Raw genomic sequence first — 18610 nt, forward strand, 5'->3', positions numbered from 1 at the left:
GTAAACATGAGAATACCTTAGTAGGAAAGTGATAGATGCTAAGTGATAGATGATAAGACAGAGCATGGGATCACAAAAAACATAAATAAATAAACAAGCAAAAGGGAGTTTCAGTTCAAAGATTTGGCATGAATTCAGGCTTTTTGAATAATCTATCATGTGACCAAGTAATATCCCCATTCTATCGCACTCTAATCTCATATGGTTAAGTGAGATTATTTTCACTCCCAAGTTGTCTTGTTATTTCTGCGCTTCTATATATAAAGCTCATATTAAAAATTAATCTGCCAGAGGATGTGCATTGTTAAATAGAGATTAAATAAATTCTTACTAGATTTCACTAATTTTTCCAAAAAAAATGAAAAATTTGTCTTAGTTTTTACACGAGACTATTCTTTTGACTATAGCTCTAATGATGTTTTATGTAGAAACAAAATTCACTGAAAGAAAAAATAAAGTTTAAACAGAGAGAGGGAGGGAGAGAGGCAGAGAGGGAGGAAAATTGTAAGTCAATAAATTAAGCATGAGTGCTTCCTAAATATCTTTATTTTTAATCTTATTTTAGACATTAAATTGGCAATATAGTAAATTGGGAAAAGAAATTCACATAGGGGTCTTTTTTTCAGATTTAATTGGGTTTATTGGTACATTTTAGGGATACAGTACAGTTACATTAATTGTTGGGATCTTGTACCTCCACATGACAGGTCTTGATTCTCATTTTTTCCCCTTACCTCTGCCCTCCCTTCACCCCCTCCTCCCCTCCCCATCTACAAACACTTTATTTTCATCTTTTCATTCTCTCAAAATTTTTTCTTTTCCCTTTTTACTCTTCCCCTACCCATCCCACCTTCCCTACACCTTTAGCTCCTTTCTTCCCATTTCTAAATGTCAGTTATTTTATTAGAATCTTATGCATTATTGCAGATTATTTACACCAGGGAAACTATTTGGTATTTACCCATGTGTGACTTATTTATTTCACTTAGGAGTATATCTTCAATATGTATCCATTTTCTCGTTCTTTATGGCTGAGTAATATTCCATTTTATAGAAAAACCACATCTTCTTTATCCAGTTTCCAACAGATGGGAAAATAGCCTGTTTCCAAGATTTAGCTATTACAAACTGTGCCACTGTGAACATGGGTGCACATACTTCTCTGTGATATGATTCTTTTAGTTCTCTTGGAAAGATACCCAGCAGAGGGATGGTTGGGTCAAATGGAACCTCCAGTCCAAGCTTTTTGAGGTATCTCCATATTGATTTCCATAGTGGTTGCAGTAGTCTGCACTCCCACCAGCAATGGAGAAGGATTCCTTTCTCCCCACAACCCTGCCAACATTTGTTATTGTGTGATTTCTTGATAACAGCCATTCTTTGTGGGGTGAGGTGGAATCTCAGTGTTGTTTTCATCTGCATCTCTCAAATAACCAGCGATGTGGAACATTTTTTCAAATATTTTCTTGCTGCTTTTACTTCTTTGTCTGAGAAATGTCTGTTCGTTTCGGATGCCCATTTTGAATCGGGTCTTTATATTTGGGGGGACTGATTGTTTTGAGTTCTTTATATATCCTTGATAATAGTCCTTTGTCTGAGGAACAGCTGGTAAAAATTTTGTCCCACATTGTAGATTGTCTCTTAGTACTGCTGATGGTTTCTTTTGAAGTACAGAAGCTTTTTAGTAAGATGAGATCCCAGTTGTTGATTCTTTCTGCTAGTTCCCGTGCTACTGAGGATTTGTTCATAAAGTCTTTTCCTATACCAATGTCTTCCAGAGTTCTGCCTAACTTACTTTCCAGCAAGTTTAATGTTTCTGTTTTAATATTTAGATCTTTAATCCATTTGGATTTTAATTTAGTGCATGGCGAAAGATAAGGGTCTAATTTTAATCTGTGACAGGTTGATATCCAGTTTTTCCAACACCATTTATTAAAGAGGCTATCTTTCCTCCACTGAGGATGGTGAGCTCCTTTGTCGAAGATGAGGTAGCTGAGTACATCTGCATTTGTTTTTGTGTCTTCCAGTCTGTTCCATTGATCCTCAGGCCTATTTCTTTGCCAGTACCATGCTGTTTTTATCACAGTGGCTTTGTAGTATAGTTTCAAATTGGGAATTGTTACACCTGGTGCCATGTGACTGTTGCCTATAATGGCTTTTGCTATTCTAGGTCTCTTGTGGTTCCAAATGAATTTTTGGATTCTTTTTTCTAGTTCTGTGAAATATAGTGTTGGAATTTCAATTGGCATTGCATTGAATGTATATAGCAGTTTTGGTAGTATGGCCATTTTCACTATGTTGATTCTTCCTACCCAGGAGCAGGGGATATCTTTCCCTTTTTTTTATATCCTCTTCAATTTCTTTTTTCAGAGTGCTGTAGTTTTCAGTGTAGAGATCTTTTGTTTCTTTTGTTAGATTGATTCCTAGATACTTCATTTTTTTGGATGCTATTGTAAAAGGAATTTTTCCCCTTATTTCTCTTTCTGTGTGTCTGTTATTTGTGTATAGAAAGGCTATTGATTTTTGGGTATTCACCTTGTATCCAGATACTCTACTGAATCTGTCAATTAAGTCTAGAAGTTTTTTGGTGGAGTTTCTTGGATCTTTCATGTAGAGTATCATATCATCAGCAAATAATGATAGTTTAACTTCTTCCTTTCCTATTTTTATTGCTTTGATTTCTTTCTCTTGTCTAATTGCTGTGGCTAATGTTTCCAGAACTATATTGAAGAGAAGTGGTGATAATGGGCATCCTTGTCTTGTTCCTGATCTTAATATGAAGGTTTTCAGTTTTTGGCTATTCAATATGATGTTGGCTGATGGTTTTACATAGATAGCCTTTATTAATTTGAGGTATAGAGCATCTATTACAATTTTTTGCAGGGTTTTTATCATGAATGGGTGTTGAATTTTATCTGCATCTATTGAGAGGATCATATGGCTTTTGTCCTTGACTTTGTTAATATAATGTATTACATTTATTGACTTTCATATGTTGAATCACCCTTGCATCTCTGGAATAAATCCGACTTTGTCAGGATGGATGATCTTCTTAATAATCCTCTGTATTCTGTTTGCTAGTATCTTATTAAGGATTTTTGCATCTATATTCATTGAGGAGATTGGTCTGTAGTTCTCCTTTTTAGTTGTATCTTTCCCTAGTTTGGGAATCAAAGTGATACTTGCTTCCAGGAATGAATTTGGAAGTATAGCTTCCCTTTCAATTTCATTGAAAAGTTTGAAGAGTAATGGTAGTAGTTCTTCTTTAAATGTCTTGTAAAATTCAGCAGTGAATCCATCAGGGCCTGGGCTTTTCTTTGTTGGTAAGTTTTTAATTACATTTTCAATTTCACTGATTGTGATTGGGGTGTTTAAAATGTTGTTATCTTCTTTGTTCAACTTTGGTAATTTATAAGTATCTGTTCTGTGAAGAGCTTTTTTATGTCATCTGCGTTTTCTCCTGTTTTTTCATGAATTCCTATCAGTCTTATGTTATTTTTCTTTGTATCGTCTAGGAGTTGTTGGATTGATTTTTCATGATCCCTTACTGTTTTTAAGAGATCTCTTTTTTCACAGTCACTGACTGTGATCCTATCTTCTATATCTGAAATTCTATCTACGCAATCTTTTATTCTGTTGCATACACTTTCAATAGAGTTTTTAATCTCCTGGATATCTGTTTGAATCTGTTTTATTGATTCCATTTCTTTCCTTTGTTGGGCATTCATTGTTTCCATTTCTTTCTTATGGTGAGTCTTCATGGCCTCTATCATAGTCTTGAGCTCATCTATTTTTTTTGTCAGTTTCTGCTCTAGAGTCTTGAATCATGACTTCCAGTTTGCTCATCATCTCTCTGGTTAACTGGGAAATTATTTCTGATTTGAATTTTTCTAGAGCCTGATTGATCTGTTTTGTTACTTCCTGTTCTATGGGTCCAGGGATTCCTGTTGGTTCACTATCAGACTTTTCATCCTCATTTGTCCTACTATTTGCCATTGGTGAACTGGAAATACGTTTTTGTGTCTTGCTTAAGTGTTTTCTCATTTTTATTTTTATTGTTCGGTTGTCCTTTAATTTCTGGGTATTACTTAAATCTTCCTAATGTAGTTGAGCTTTAGCTTTTGAGTTTCTAATGACTCATAGACATCCTCATTTTCATAATATCAGAGAAAACAACTCTTTAAATCAATCACAACCCTTTATCCCAATTGATACATTCAGTAGCCCAATAGGATCAGGCACAGCTTGCAAACTGACCACTTGTGGTAGTCATTAATGTATCACCTTTAACTCATGTGAATTAAATTAATTTCAAGAAGCAGCCCATAGTATGTTTGCAGTGAATATGCTTTTCAATATAGCATCTTTACCATTTAGGATGGGTGGTTAGACTTAGAATGAGAGGATTAGATAAGTGAAAGAATTAGAGCAGGTTTGAAGTGAATCCAGAGGTTGTAGAATTGCCTTACTATCTTTACAAAGCTATTAACTTCAGGGGGGATGGAGAGAGTGCAGGAATAAGGACAAGAATATATCCCCTTAACAATAAGAGGCGCTTGCCTTCCCTTGAAGGTACAGAGCCATGAGTGAGGTAAATTGACTGGAGAAAAGAACATAAAGAGAAACCCCTCCTAAAAACAAACAAACAAAAAGAAGAAGTCTGAGTTAGGGCAGGAGCTGGAATAAAAAGGGAGATGAGGGACAATATGGTAGAGCAAGAGACTGAGTTGGAGAGAGAGGACAGAAAAAAGAAAGAAATTTTAGGGTGGAATGAGGAAAAGAAAAAAGAAAGAGAGAGACAAAAAAAAAAGAATTTGAAGGGCCTCTTTCAGACTGTCTCTGTTCTCATATTATACCACATGCACAGCCATATGCAGAACGAAATCCCCTGATCTCACCTAGCCAATGGCAGTTCCCCACAACTGAGACTGAATACAATCTACAAGGCCTAACTTGAGTTTCCTTACCCTCAGGGTTGAACTCCAGTCAGTTCTATTACAGGTTTCCCCTGCCCTTTCTTTAAAGATGTTCAAAGTTGGGAGCTCAGAAAACTACCCTTCATGAGAACCTATGCCTCTGCAGAGTTGGTATAAGGACTGACCCAATCAGGAGGTTTGAGAACGGAGGGGGAGGTCTTGGGGGTGTTTCTGGGCACCCTCATGGCTACCTTCCTTACTGGGTCTGTTGTCGCACAGCCTGGGAGGTCACGCACCCACCGGGTGATCTCAGGCAGGCAGGCAGCTGAAGAGACCCCCTCCGGGGTCTTTGGGTCCTTCCTGGGTCTGTTGTCGTGCAGTCCGGGAGGTTGCACACCCGCCAGGTGATCTCAGGCAGGCAGGCCTCACATAGGTTTTTGTTTTCTTGATAATTATAGATTTTTAATATAGCTATGATAATGTCTATATTAAGTGTATGTTCGAATAAAATGATATTTTATATATTATAAGGCAATTCATGGTATTTTGCAATATTTGTTCAAATACCTGAGATACAAAGAAGAAAGTAAAAATTAAGTAATATTTCATCACACAAAAATTAGTTCTTTATTATGATTTTTCATTAAATATAGGATTATAGTGCTGTTTAATTTTTAAAATTTTTATTTTATTTTCATTTTTGGTCCTGGGGCCCAAACTCAGATCCTTATGCTTGCAAGGCAGGCAGTGGAACCACTGAGCTAAATCTCCGGCCTTGATAGTACTATATTAAAAATGCTTGATCACTTTTTCTAGTATGTATTTAATGACACAGTTACTGATATTGGAAAAATAAAGAACTGGAATAAACATTGCTTATTTTGATAAACATTTAAACAAAAATGTAAATATCTGGTATATAATACGTTAAAAACTTAACAATATGAGGTCGTCATTTCCTCTGAATAAATATTTACTAATACTGTCATTAGAAAAGTATTATGTTAATGACACAAATTATCTAAGTATTCCATTTCATTATTATAAATCATGGACATGATATTATCTACAGTATTATAAATAATGTATATATAAACTATAAATGTTGATTAATCTTTCTTCTTAAAAGCCTATTTTACATGATATTTGTGAATAAAATCTGGTAAGTGAAATTGATTTGAAATGAAATATAAAATTTTAAGACTTTAATGGTACATTGGCAAATATTCCAAGGGGCTGAAAGAATACATATTTTACATTAATTTTGCATTAATGTTACAAAAAAGGCATAGCACAAAGTATTGTTGTATACCTTTAATAAACATTAACACTGACGATGATGCTGATGATTTATTTTGTGTTTGTCTTTTTGTGTGCTAAACACAGTGCTGTGTTTTTACACACTAGTGAGTCTCTCCTACAATTACTCTGTAATACATGGAGTCTTCCAAGGTCTAAAGATGAGAAAATTTGAATTTTATATATTTCTTTATCTTTTTTCCTTTCTTTTTATTTTTGGGGTGTGTGCATGTGTAATGAAAAATATTTTTAAGCATTAGGAACTCAAAGGATACTTTAGCGTAACTCATTCTGAGAGTCTAATGACAAAATATTGAATTTTTAATGTTCCTTAAGTGTGTATGCAAATATGTTCATAGTTTCATTAAGTGCAATTATCCGTCATATTCCTTACTTGAAAATGTTCACATCATTATATTAAAATATTTTTCTCTTTTCTGGATCCATACTGCTAACTCCAAATCAGCATTAGGAATTTGGATTGTGCTCTCTAATAGCTTTCTCCATGTTAATGAAATCATGCATTGGCTAGCTTTTTTCCTTTCAAACAACTGAAGAATATATTTCACATGTACTTTTCCATAGCTTGCTTCTTTCACTTCACAGCATGCCAGGACCATCTTTCCAAGTAAATAAAAATGGTTGTGCTAAATTTCACATGAATTTGAATGCAAAATTATTCCTCATGTAAGAAAAAGTTACCATATACTTGAGTAGCTTCAAGTTTGTCTTTATAATAAATAATCTATGAATTATTTGGAACAAAGCAGTTGTTGTGGTGAAAAATATAATATTAACTCAGCCATTGGGTCTAATTAGAGATTTTTATAGAAGTTAATTAGTGTAAATTTTTAAAAGTCATTAAATAACTTTTAGCTTGGAAATTATTTTGAAAAGCATAATCTCATAATTTTAATTGTTGCATAAAATAGTACACTTTTTTTTTAACTCTATGGATTACTTCTGTAGATTTAAAATATTTTCAAACCTACATTTGATGATACTTCCATTCTTACCAGGAAGCCTTATTCATTATATGATACTTTTTTTATGTTTACTGTCAACTTCATGGGAAAATTTATATCTTATTTTGTTATATTTAATTATTAATTTTATTTTTAAAGCAGTTTGATGTACTCAAAAATAGTTAAAGCCTTAAAATGTTTGTAATCAATGTATGTACATTCATTGTAACTGCAGTTACAATCAACCACAAACATCCATATTTTACTAAGTGTTAACTTTGCAGTCATTCAATAGCTTAATAATAGATTACAGTGTCCTCTTTTTCTATCAAAGGAAATGCTACCCACTATTGAAATAACATCAATGTTCTTAGAGTGACAGAGTAGTCAGAATGTTGCCAGCATGAAGACTGGACAAGGATCAGAGTTTCAGCATTACTCTACATACACTGGAGCACTTTTCAAACATGTTCACTGGTCTGTGACCTTTTATATGTTTCTTAAAATTGAATTCATTACTTTGACCTGGTTCAATGCCTAATTTATTTTAAAACATTCTTAATTCTTTGTTAACATACTCATCTGTGAATTCAGCATAGTCTCCTTCTCTTTAAAGGTGTTTAAAGTCATTCTACCCTTTTAGCAAACAAAGCACTTCTTTGCTAAGGCTGAAGGATTTTCAATATGATCTCGTCCAGCTCCTAAGCATAAAATTGAAATCTGTCCTGCATTAGCACACCAAACCAGTAGACTGCTAAAAGTGGAACCTTGTTTTAATGACTCCAAGTAGTTTGTGAAATTTAAAATGTTGGCTTTCTTTTTACTCTACTTTTTTCTCCACCACTGGACTCCTGATCCATCTTAAATTATTTTCATCCATTTCAACTCACAGAAATGAATGTCTCCTGTTCTTACCAGTTCTCAAAAAATAACCTTTAACTAGCCAGTGATTGCATGAATGATAGATCCAAAGTTTAATAGAACTAAATATAGGGAGAAAGGGGAGAAATTTTATCTCGGTTATTCTCTACTCAACCATGTTAAAAGTAGGTGGTCTTAATGTTAGAGCACTAAATGTGAAAACCTATTTATTTTAAATACCATGAGCAAAGATATTAGGTGTGGCACCTTTTTTGTAGTCTTTTGCACTTGGTCCTAAGGCAAAGACGTAATCAATGTGTCCAGCATTAGGATGGATAAAATTCAAGATAAAGGAAATGAGAAAGAATTCTTCCTAATGCTACTCACACCACTTCTAAACCTACACTTAATAAATTAATATAAAATAAATGGACAATTAATTTTTTAAAATGTTAAGTGAACAAGGAAGGCAGGCAACACAGAAATACCACTTTGTGGCTGCTATTCTGCTCTCCCTTGTTATTACTGAGACACTTGAAATCAGAAGTGCGTTTTATCCATATGTTTATTCAACTCCATAGCCAAGCAACAGAGAAGTCTCTCTTTCACTAAAAGTTTTATCTCTTTTGATATAGCACACTATAGAAATAAAAATTACTAACAAAAATGTGTGACACCTGTGTCAAAAATATTCTTTTCTTTCTTAAATACTTTTCTCATATAAAGTGCTATTATGCTTATTTTCTTTTCTGATATACTCTAAGATAGTTCTGAGCAGAATTTCCAAAGTATCTCCCAATGCGTGACCATGTGATTTTTCAAGAGATTTGCCAAGAGAGTTAGTGTTCAATTTAGATGTCTTTTTCATTTATATTATTTAAGTATATATCTGAAACATATCACTCCTTATTTCTAAGTATTTTTAGTGGTTAGGATGCAAAATTAATTATCTTCTTTCTATTTTGCATGTATCACATTTTTAGAAAACCTTTGAAAAATGGTATTGATTTGAAGTAAACCTGAAACAGCAGAAATGATTTGAGAGCTTCAAGAAGCAGAAAGAAAATAAATAGAAACTATGAATGAGGGAGCTGGGATATGAGTATTCTTTTTTTCTGTACTGCATATATAGTATTACTTTTAATTCTGAAACAAACTTATAAGTGATATAAATCAATAAATGCCACATTCATCATTTGGAATGAATGGTGTTTCTGTTGTGGAAAGTTATAAAATCCAGGTAAAATAATTAAAACTATGCTGGGATGATAAAAATATAAGATAATGAAAAATGTGCAGAATAGAATCCTATGACAGAAGCTGGAAATTTATCAGAATATTGAAAACAGTAGTCTGGAAAATTTGGCAATTTATACATTATAGTTTAGAGGCCAAGAGGCCAGGAGGTGACACTTTTCATGGTATCAATTAAGGGGTTCACTTGAGAGTGCAGAGCATTTCCTTCCATGAAGCTTCATAACAATGAAACCATTGAGAAAGAAGACTCACAGCAATGAAAGGTCCTTAAAAGAGTCCAGTCTCAACTTTAAGTAATTCAACTGGATGTAGCTTAATGTCACCTGTGACTGCTAGCTTTTGTAGGCATACAAATCACTAGAGATTCAGGAGCCTTGCTGTATACAGGGGAAACAATATGCTAGGCCTCTATTCATTTCTGAAATTTTATAAGTAAAAAAAAATCAATCTTCGAAATCATAAACAGGCAGAAGTATCACATTTCTATGCACTTACACAAACAACAGATCATACAAACAGATTCACAAGAAATTTACAGACTGAAGTAAGCAGAATAGTTTCTAAATTTTTTTATTAGTACATGCTTGCAATATAATGTTTACATTCATCTTTTAGGGTAGGTATATTAACTTTACATTTCTTGATTCTTATTCTTTTCCTTCTGCTCCCCTCTCTCTTCCCTCCATATGTGTCTAGATCCTCTTCCCCAATTTTCATTTTATTTTTTAGTTCATGTTTGCAGCATATAATGATTATATTCACTATGGGTATTTGGTACATGCACATGACACATCTTAAATCTTTTTACATCTCCCTCATCTCTTGATCCCCTTCCCATTTGCAAAAGATCCATCTACCCATTTCCTTTTATCAATCTTTTAGTTTTCTCTTTACTTTCTTTGTACTTTGGATTTCATATGGAGATTTATTTAAAAAGCTAAAAATAAAAACTTCATCTAACCCATATATTCCCCATCTAGGTGTCTTCCTCAAAGAGTAAAGACATCATACTAGTGATACATATCAGTATTTATAGCAGGATAGTCTTTAAAGTGTTGTGTGTAATACCAGAGAGGTACATACAAAATGAGCCATTTAAGCAGATCATTAAAAATGACTTTGAAATCTGGGGACTATAAAATTGCATATTGAGAGTGATGTCAGAAAAATGAGAGACGCAATGATATTAGTAATAAAATAGTTTTACAAACCCAAAATCTAATTAGGACATTGCAGTATGCAACTGGAAGATCTGCCATGCTGAATGAGGTAAGAAGAATGATCTCACCATGCTCACATCATCCCTCCCATGAGTCAGCTCAGTTCAGGGCCAGGAGATTTCAAGACTAAGTAGCCCAGGGTGGCCGCTGCACTACCTCAGAGATAGTGCTGAAAAAGCCAAGAGAGTCCAGACTCCTAGGGAAACTGCAGCTGGCAATGCTCTGAGTTGCAAAAATGTGCATAAGTTAAGCTCCTCCCCTAGGAGGGAGCAGAAGAGTGTGGCCCCAATATTCCCAGGTTTTCAGGGGACCATTAACTATGTGACTATTAAATCAGAATGGGAATAGATGTCTTCAAGCATATAACTGTAAAAATAAACTCTTCCAAAATATATGAAGAGCCTATACAAAAATGACATAGTAAAGTAAGCAACTTAATAGAAAAATATTCTAGAGACTTGAATATGCTCTTCACAAATGAAGATACCCAGCATGTAGATGTGCTTACTTTATTAGTAATCAGAGAAGTACAAACTCATGTTGCAATGGCACGCCAGTGCTCATTCATCCCAGGAACAAAATTAAAATGGCCACCTGATGTGGGACACCCATTACCCTTGTTTATGGTGACAAGAATCTAAAGGAGTAGGGGAAGGAGGAGCAGGAAGGGAAAGGAAAGGAGGGAAAAGAAAAAATATGAGACATGGAAAAACATGGAAAGAAAGTCTTTGTAAATAGGGACAGGTGGAGGGGCTGAAGAGAGGACAGAGGAACAGGGTAATAATAAGAACCAAAATCTGTCATGTAAAGGTGCGAGATCCTGATGATAATGTAACTGTACTATATATCTAAGAAATACCAATAAACTTAATGGAAAAAAAAAGTCATGAAATGCTTTGGAAGGCTGGCGTTATCTACTCAGAGCAATGGAAGACTACCTCATGGTCTGTAAGTCCACTCAATATGTACCTCTAAAATGTGGGCTGTGTTCACCAAGAGAAAGTTAAAAGAAGGTTTACAGTATGCTTCTTTGTAATATGTAGGAAGTGAAGCAGTTCCAAATAATTATCAGTATATGATAATTATCAATATATGATGTAAGTATGCTCTGGTATATTCACATAGTGGAATTCCACACAGTAACAAAATGCCATTAGATGCCTAGCCACATCACAATACTGTCATATAAAGCACTGATAAAAGACAATGTACTTTATTATTTCATTTGTCTAGTTAAAAAAATAGAAAAAATCACTGTCTAATGTCTGGGGATGGGGATGGGTATCTTTGTACTGATAAAGAGCAAAAAATTAGTTGTAAAATTGAGAAAAATGGATACCTTTTGGGGAAAGAGGAGGCTAATGGGTGAGGAAGGGTTCTCCAAATGGCTTTTAGGAGTCTAATAATATTCTCTTTTTTGATCAGATTGATGATTATACTGATGATTTTAAGTTGTAGATATTTGCTTCAGTCTCAGCTTTGTCTGATCCAAAAAGTTCAAGCAATGATAGGTGTAAAGGCAATAAATAAAATCACAGCAATTATGATTTTACTTGGCTAATTTAAATAATTCAAATGAGAGGACATATCCTTATCACACTTCAAAGTGCACAATCATCCCATGGCAAGGGCAATCATTTGCTATTCAAAAGCCCTAGTACATGACCATTCCTCTAGAACTAGGTAATAGCATGGGCCTCACAAGTAAAAGACAGATTTTGCACAACCTTTAGAAATATAATAAAATACAAAATAAAATGTATTTTAAGTGACTTGAAAAATCCCAGTGTAGTTGAGAAAGCTTTGGGAAGGCCTTTCTTTTTTATTCCCTCTATCTTAAAGTTATGTGAATAACATGCAGTTCTTAAATGTTTAATTTACTTAAAAAGGCTATCTGTGAGGGAGTACCTTGATGTTTTCCCTAGGGGAAAAATATAGATGACAGACACTTATTGTATTTAGAGAGGAAATGAGTGTCAGTGTCTCTCTTGAAAGTCACATAAAAATGTCCTGTCAATTACGCTATGATATTCTGTCCAGGCTGTACAGTCAGAGACAGAAACCAACATGGCACAGGGCAATGTTAAGCAATGTCTCATGAGATGGTAACAGAGAAGGATATATGTTGGTTATCACAATGAAATGATGCAGTAGAGAAACACTCGTTACATCATAGACATCTGGCTCCAAGTGGAATTTTATTGAGATGCTGTTAGGATCAGAATATTATTACTCCACCCTTTTCCCATATGGTTAATTCAGTGCCTCTGTAATTTCATTGGTTGAAGATAGGAATTAGTCTGGCTTTTCAATTTGAAGAAAATTTGATATATTCCATTCTCACAGCAATCATTAAAAGACAGCTTAAGGAGACACCTGGAAATCATAGATGTGATTTTTTTTCTTTCTTTCTTTTTTTTTTTTTTTGGTACTGGGGATCAAACTAGAGTCCTTGTGCTTGTGAAGCAGGTGCCAGAACCACTGAGCTAAATCCCCAGTCCTCATAGGTGTAAAATACTTATAAGATGTTCTTAGCACTAGTCTCTTTCAAATTAGAAATATATTTCTTGCATCCAGAATGCAAGCCAATTAGATTAGATTTAAGATAAAGGAAGATGTGAATTTTCCTACTTCTCCCTGTAAGGACTCTGTCTTCTGCACCCTAGAATGCGGAACTGAAGAGGACTCCATATATGGGAAATGGAATTTCTTCTTCACTTGAGAACATTTTTGAACCCAGAGATACTCAGCAATTACTGCTCATCAAAATCTTTCATTAAAAAGGTCAGAAACCAAGCCTACATAGTTTTCTCAATGTTGAACGGCAAAAGTATGTAAAATAGCAAAAATGGAAAGTACAAATAAATATGATTTCATTTACAAACCAAACCGTTGGTGTTCAGCACCTGCATAGCATGTGTTGTTATCTTTTCTTTATTATTGGTGCAGAGAACATTGGCACACTGGCTTTGGCAACAATTGTAATTGTGCATTCCCTGTGGGTCAGCAATTGGACTTCTAGGAATTTAGCTCCAAGTACAGTGCAGGATCACACCATTGTTGGAAAAGGATTATCGTCTGTCAGGAAAATAAAAATAGTGTGATGTTTTTTCAACACATAGTGGATATTATATATTGCAGAAAACTCACTGCCCTTAAAGAAGAAATTGTAAATGACTGTGTAGCTATCTCAATGACCAAGGTCACCCAAGCAGCAGTTTGCAGCACTAATAAATGTCTGCAAGCTAATGGCCAATACTGTGAGCACCTCTTGTAATTGTAGAAATCAAAGCTAACTTGTATTAATTTGTATTAATCTCATGATGTCTAGGTAAATTCAGTACTAAAATATTTTTGTGTTTTTCTTTTTTTGAGGGGGTTGAGACAGGGTGTCACTATGTAGTTGAGACTGACCTGGAACTCACTATGTAGCCCAGGCTGGTCTTGAACTCACAGTGATCCTCCTGCCTCAGCCTCCTGAGTGCTGGGATTACAGGCATGAGCCACCAAGCCCTGCTGTAAGTGTTTTTCTTTTCCTGAAGTTTGTCTACTTTTTTTGGATTCATATATATATATATTTTTTATATATATATAAATATATATAAGGAGTCCACAGAAAACATACAAACATATATATATTAAATATATATAGATATATTTTTAACGTTGGATATAATGAAAACAATCTATGTACTGATAAAATGGAATAATCAGCTCTTAGATTCTATGAGATTGTGATAGGGTAATAATTTCATAGTGTAAATAATTTTTATACATATTTAAAAAATTTATTTTGTCATATATACTGATGCATAATGTGTTGTATTATATACCTATTTGTATATATACATTCACGCAGTAATACCACAGCAGTTGAAGGTACAAACCCATCCTGTTCCATGGCTACCTTTTTTAAATTGAATTTATTGGTACATTTAATTATACAGTACAGTTACATTTATTATTGGGATCTTGTACCTTTACATGATAGGTCTTGGTTCTCATTTTTTCCCCTTGACCCTGCCCTCCAGTGGCTACCTTTACTGTGTGGATGGTAAGAATACTGAAAATGTATTTTCTTATCAAATTTTCAGTATATACTAAACTGTTATTAACACAATCCTCATACTGTGCATTAGATGTTTAGATTTATTAATATAAGCTAACTGCAAATTTAAATCTTTTTTTTCTGTCTCATTTATTTCCCCTCTCTGCCCCAATGCTCAGTTTCATTCTATTTCTATTTCATTTTTTTATTCTTTATTTTGCATTTACGCCAGATCATAGATTTGTTTCTGTCTGCCTTATTTCTTTTAGCATATCCTGCATTTATGTTCCCAGAGATGACAGTATTTGCTTTTCAAAAGGCTGGATAATATCCCATTTTGTGTATTTTGGTGTGCATTTCATGTATTCATTTATCTATTCACTTGTTGATAGACACTTAGGTTGTTTTCATATTCTGGCTATTGTGAATAATGTACCAATGAACACAGAAGCACAGATCTCTCTGTGAGGTGCTCCTTTCATTTTGTTTGGTTATATTTCCGACAGAAAGATTGTTGGATCATATGATGCATGGTTTTTAAGGTTTGAGGAAACTCCATATTGTTTTCCACATGATAGCTGTAGCAATTTCTATGCGCACTAACAGTAGATGGCATATAAGGATAACCTTTTCTCATGGTATTTTTAAGTGGAAAATTTTATGACACTGTTTATGTGAAATATCATTGCCATACATCTGTATCAATACATATTTCCACACAAAAGGGTATAAAGACATGCATTCTAAAATATTAACAGTCACCTATGACTACTGGACTACATGATTAGGTGTATCTCTACATAAAGGTGTATCTCTATTAGTAGAATAGTGTTGTAAAGGAAAATAGATGAGTAACTCTAAAAGTCAGTTTCCAGTAAAATAATTATTAAACAGGTAATGAAACAAGGTTGAAATCTACAGTTGAAAAGTTAAAATCTACTATTCTTTTCAGTACAGTTTTCTTGAGAGTGATTCTATGTCCTTCTGTGTTGGACTGCCTGGTCTTAGGTACTTTCAGCAGCAAGTAACATCATTACTGAGTTAACTCAGCATATTGACAATTTCTTGTACCAGACTTAATTTCTAACATGCTAAATCTTGTGTGTGTGTATGTGTGAGTGTGTAACATCCCCTATAGAATAAGACAGTAATAAAAGGATTAAACTATCCATAGAAATGGGGCTAGATAACTCCAGACAGAGTACACAACTGACATACCTGCACTTCTTTTAACACATTCTTATCTCTGGAGCTACAACTCTAGGGAATTTATTTTCTTCTTCATCTAATTTTTAGGTTTACAAACTGATGTATCAATACTCTTGTCTTATTCATTTAAAAGAAATAGAGGTTTTCACCTATGAGCTTCTGTGTATAAAGAAGAGAGCAATAATTCTGATGATAATAAAGTTGGATTAAATACAATTGTTATTAATTTTTAATGACTGAAAATGTTTAACTTGGTGTCAAAGTCCTTACCCATAAAATGTTGATAATGGTTCAAAATATACAGGATTATGGAAAAAATTGGGTAAGCCCTCTTTCCAAAAGTACCTAGAATTGAGGATCTTATCTACTCAAGGCACATTTGGCTTCAGTAAATTAACTGGCAGTGATGGTAAGAAATATTTATTTGTTTTCATTTATCTGGCAATAAGCCTGGAGGAGGTTTCACTCAAGGTTTGATTAATGTAGTAGCTAAATGGCCTCACAGGAATCACTGGATCTTTTTCTCTTTTTGTGCTGTTATCCTATTTGCCAGTTTTTCCTGTGTATGTTTGACTGGCTTAGTTCTTGGCTGCTGGCTGGCTGGCTGCCACAATGCTAGAGAGCAAAGAAGAAAATATCCAATAACATAAATCGGTCCTTCTCTCTTATGATTGAGGAAGCATTTTCAACAAGATTTCTAGCAAAATCATGATTCCATCCCATGATTCACATGCCCAGATATGAATGTTAGGGACAGGAGTCTGTGTTTGGCTTAGACTGATTAGAACTTACTGTTGATCTGAGGCCTGTAAACATTTACCTGAAGGATAGATAAATGAATAAACAGAAGGATGAAAGAATAAAAACAGTATTTTACATACAGAAAAAAATTTCAAACATAATCATCTTTTGAATATCTATTTGTGTGAATAACAAAGTTCTGATAATGTACTCAAATAATCATGCTAATACTGATGCTGTCTCACTCACTTCCCTAAAAATCAGATATGTATAGACTCAAGCTATTTGTAATTTTGAATTTTGGCCTTATTTATTTAGGAACTTTTTTTTTGAAACAGCGTCTTGCTCTGCAGTTTAGGGTGGCCTTGAATTCACTATGTAGCCCAGACTGGCCTGAAATTCACAGTGATCCTCCTGTCTCAGCCTCGTAAGTGCTGGGATAACAGGCGTGTGCAATCATACCTGGCTAGGATTGTTTCGTAATAGATTTTTTCTTTTAAAGAATTGATACCTTAAAATCATATAATCTTAGAAATTTTAGATGAATATATACAAGATTGGTTAAAGATAATAACATGCTTTCGAATTTGTTGGGATGGAAATTTGTTAATAAGATTAGATGGGATCTTGGGTGTCCTCCAAGTGTTTGTTCCTCAGGTTTGAACTGTTGGAAAGTGGTGGTAAGTTTAACAGTTCTGGCCTAATGGAGATTTTAGGTCACTGAGGGCTCACCTGCAAAGAGGATTGAGGACCCCAGTCTCATTCTTTTGCAGTCTCTTTCTTGTTCCAGCCAAGAGGTGAATGGCTTTAGCAACAGGCCAATTGGTCATAAAGAGGAATCTGTAAAAATGTAAGCCAAAGTTACATTTTTTTCTTTGTTAGTTTATTTTCTCAATTGTTTGTTATAGTAACAGAAAGCTGATTAATACCAGATACTAATCCTTCCTTTGGGTTTTTCTGAAATGTTAAAAGTTAATATTTTCACTGTGATTCTTCAAAAGTAAATATGTATAATTCTAGTTGTGACTATGCTTTTAATCTTGCGTTATAGATCCTGTAGAGCTGGGCTGCTCTCTGACTAGCCTGTGGGAAGGCAGATTTTCAAAGAGAGCATGACAGAGGTGAGGCAAACACACACACACACACACACACACACACACACACGATTCAACTCATATCTAGCATTGTGTCTGCAGCCTGCTTCGTCAGCAGATCTCTCTCTTGGTTTAAGTCTTTTATTAATTCCCCTCTTACCTGAGAATAATGTACTACATTAGCTTGGCTAGTAAGTAAAACAGGTTGCAAATATCAAACTGCAAAAATTTAAGGTTTATTTTTGCTAAGTCTCCACTGAAATGAAATTATAGCAGTTCAAAAGTGCATACATAATAGCAATAAGTAAAATGTAGATTTTAATAGGTTAGGTATCTAAACAATTGCTAGAGGAAAGAAATTTGAACTGAGGGACTGCTGTGATATAATTTCCTTTAAGCATAGGAACATACTTCCAATAGCTGAATGGATTTAATAAGTGATCAATGATGAAAAGGATGAGACTAAACAGCCACCATCACAGCCAGTATCTCTTAAAAGTTAAGAAAATATAGCAAATTATGAGTACATTGATTATGCAGGAGTCATACCTATAGACAATTTTCATTATTTGTGAATTCTGTCTTTTCAAAATAACCTAATCACTAAAATATTTATAGCCCCAAATTAATATTCAGATATTTATGGTTATTTATGGCCATACACAGAATAGTGAAAGAATTGAATGAAAATCCATCCATATCCATGTGGAACAAGGTGAAACTCTGTCTTCCTCTTTGTACTCTCACAGTGTAAAAAAATGCCCTTCTTTCAGTCTATTTAATGCTACATATTTTTAATTTGTGTGCTTTTTATTGGTGACTACTCTGTTTAAGATGAGTACAAAGCATAGTGTCAAAATATTATGGAATGTTCCTAAGTTCAAGAATTCTATATTGTGCTTTATGAAGAAAATTCCTGTTCAAGGTGAGTTTTGTTCAGTAGGTATAGTATTGTTGGCTGCATTCAATGTTAAGGGCAATACATAATTGTTAAATGTGT

Source organism: Fukomys damarensis, unplaced genomic scaffold (assembly GCF_012274545.1).
Source record: "Fukomys damarensis isolate Sample0158 unplaced genomic scaffold, DMR_v1.0_HiC HiC_scaffold_1, whole genome shotgun sequence".
NCBI classification, from domain to species: Eukaryota; Metazoa; Chordata; class Mammalia; order Rodentia; family Bathyergidae; genus Fukomys; species Fukomys damarensis.